Here is a 3,134-nt window from a genome sequence, read left to right as displayed (position 1 = left end):
AATTTCCTCCTCTGTTGAGCCGAAAAGGTTGGAGGCAAGTACTTGGAAACAATAAAGTTAGCATAATCAGCATACCAAGGACTGTCTCGCGAGCTCACCTTTATTACAGACCAATTGTTCATTTGGAAAACTATCATTAACGAGAACAGTGATCATAAGCAATATTTTCCAATCTAGACAAATTATCAAGCAATCAGGATTATCAAGACCCTTCCTATCTACAATATGTAAATCAAATTCTTGCAAAAGAAGTACCCATCTAATAAGCCTCGGCTTAGCATCTTTCTTTGTCATAAGGTATCTAATTGCAAAGCATGATCGTATGAATCGTAACTTTTGAATCAACAATATAAGATCTAAATTTATCACAAGCAAAGACTACAGCCAACAATTCTTTTTCAAGTAGTAGCATAATTTCTTTGAGCAAAGCATCAAGAGTCTTGCTAGCATAATGAATAACATTTAATTTTTTATCTACTCGCTGTCCAAGAACAAGCGCCTACAGAGAAAATCACTAGCATCACACATAATTTCAAAAGGTAAGTTCCAATCGAGAGGTTCAACTATAGGAGCAGCTTGTTAAGGCTTTCTTTAGAGTTTCAAAAGCTTCCTTACAATCATCATCAAAAACAAAAGGTACATCTTTTGAAGAAGATTAGTAAGAGGCTTTGAAATCTTGGAGAAATCTTTAATAAATCTCCTATAAAACCCAAGCATGGCCAAGAACACTACGAATACCTTTAACATCCCTGATAGGGCATCTTCTCAATGGCTTCAACTTTAGCTCTATCAACTTCAATACCTCTCTCGTAAATTTTATGTCCCAATACAATTCCTTCATTAACCATAAAGTGGCATTTCTCCCAATTAAGAACAAGGTTAGTTTCTTCACATCTCTCGCAAAACTTTATCAAGGTTTCGCAAGCAACTATCAAAAGAATTCCCGTAGACGTAAAAATCATCCATGAATACTTCCACAATACTCTCACAAAAGCCATGAAAAATAGCAGTACATGCATCTTTGAAAAGTAGCAGGAGCATTACATAAACCAAAAGGCATACGCCTATAAGCATAAGTTCCATAGGGACAAGTAAAAGTGGTTTTCTCTTGATCTTTAGCTTTAACAAAGAATTTGTAGAAAACCTGTAATAACCATCAAGAAAGCAAAAATGAGTATTTTTAGATAACCTTTCTAGCATTTGATCAATAAATGGTAAAGGGTAATGATCTTTCTTAGTAACTTTATTAACTTTTCGATAATCAATGCACATTCTATACCCTACAACTACTCTTTGAGGTATGAGCTCATCATTATCATTAGGCACAACAGTCATTCCTCCTTTCTTAGGAACGCAATGCACAGGACTAACCCATCTACTATCAGCAATAGGATATATAATACCAGCTTCAAGAAGTCGTAATACCTCATTTCTTACCACATCCTTCATCTTAGGAATTAGACGACGCCGAGGTTCAACAACAAGCTTCGCATCATCTTCCATATTAATGGCGTGTTGGCAAATAGAGGGAGAAATCCCCTTCAAGTCATCAAGAGTATAGCCAATAGCACTTCGGTGTTTCTTCAATATTTGCAATAATCTTTCTTCTTCAAACTCGTAAGTTTAGAACTAATAATAACAGGATATATTTTCTTATCATCAATATGAGCATATTTAAGATTATCGAGCAAAGGCTTTAAATCAAAAACAGGATCTTCCTTTGGTGGCGGTGTTGTACCCAAGTCTTCCACCGGTAAATCATGCTTGAGAATAGGTTGGCGAAGAAAAATCTCCTCAAGCTCCTCTCTTTCTTTCCTAAAAACTTCACTCTCGCTATCCTCCAGATGTTGCTGCAAAGGATTGTTAGGAACAAGAACAATAGATGCACACCGCTCCATTTTAAAATCATTACTAGGCAAATCAGCTTTATAAGGAGTTTTAGTAAATTTAGAGAAGTTAAACTCATAAGATTCACCAAAGCAAATTTAGTCCAAATTTTCTCTTTCTTGCAATCTATAATAGCTCCACAAGTATTTAGAAAAGGTCTACCAAAAATGATAGGACAATAATCACTAGCAGCAGTAACCAAGTACCAAAAAGTCAGCGAGGATATTTAATCTTACCACATAGAACTTCCACATCTCGAACAATACCAATTGGTGAAATAGTTTCTCTATTAGCCAGCCTGAATAACCACATCAATATCTTCAAGTTCACAAGAATCAATTTCGTGCATAATCTCCGTGTATAGCTCATAAGGTATAGCACTAACACTTGCACCAATATCACATAAACCATAATAGCAATGATCACCAATTTTAACAGATAGCATAGGAACACTAGCTTGTTTGGGTTTATTAGGATGTGAAACAATATTAGAAGCATCTTCACGTAAAATAATATGACCATCCTCAACATTTTCAACCACAAGGTCTTTAACTATTGCAACAAACAGGTTCGACTTTTATTTGTTCTTCGAGTTCTCTAGGTTTCTTTTCACTTTTATGAACCACACTATTTATAACAGAGTACTCTTTCATTTTAGCAGGAAAAGGAGTTTTTTCAATATAAGCTTCAGGAATAACACGATCGCCAGCTTCAATTACAACACACTTATTAATAGATGAATCAATTTTATCTTTATATGGTTCATGATACTTATCAAAATTCTTCTTAGGCAATTCATAATGAGAGGAAAAAGCTTTATAAAGGTTTGCAAGCAACTTGAGAATCAAGACCATATGTAGCACTAATATTACGAAATGTATCAGAGATCCATAAAAGCTTCAATGCATTTATAATCATAAATTATACCCGATTCTCTATCTTTGTCGTTCTCCCATCCTTCAGCATTTTCTTGGATCCGATCAAGAAGGTCCCTTTTAAACTCTTCTTTATTGCGTGTAAATGATCCGTAACAAGAAGTATCCAAAGAAGGTCTTGTCTTGAAAAGAAAGTCTTGCATAGAAATTATCAATAATAACATTACCAGGAAGCTCATGAATGGGGCATTTGAGCATTAAAGACTTCAATCTCCCCAAGCTTGGGCAATACTCTCTCCATCATGAGGCCGTAAATTATATATGCGGCTCCGATCTTTGTGAATTTCACTTGGAGGATAAAATTTGGAATAG

The sequence above is a fragment of the Lolium rigidum genome, chromosome 4, assembly GCF_022539505.1.
Source record: "Lolium rigidum isolate FL_2022 chromosome 4, APGP_CSIRO_Lrig_0.1, whole genome shotgun sequence".
In the NCBI taxonomy this organism is placed as follows: Eukaryota; Viridiplantae; Streptophyta; class Magnoliopsida; order Poales; family Poaceae; genus Lolium; species Lolium rigidum.
The sequence above is the reverse complement of the archived record's forward strand: the minus strand, read 5'-3'. Positions refer to the sequence as shown.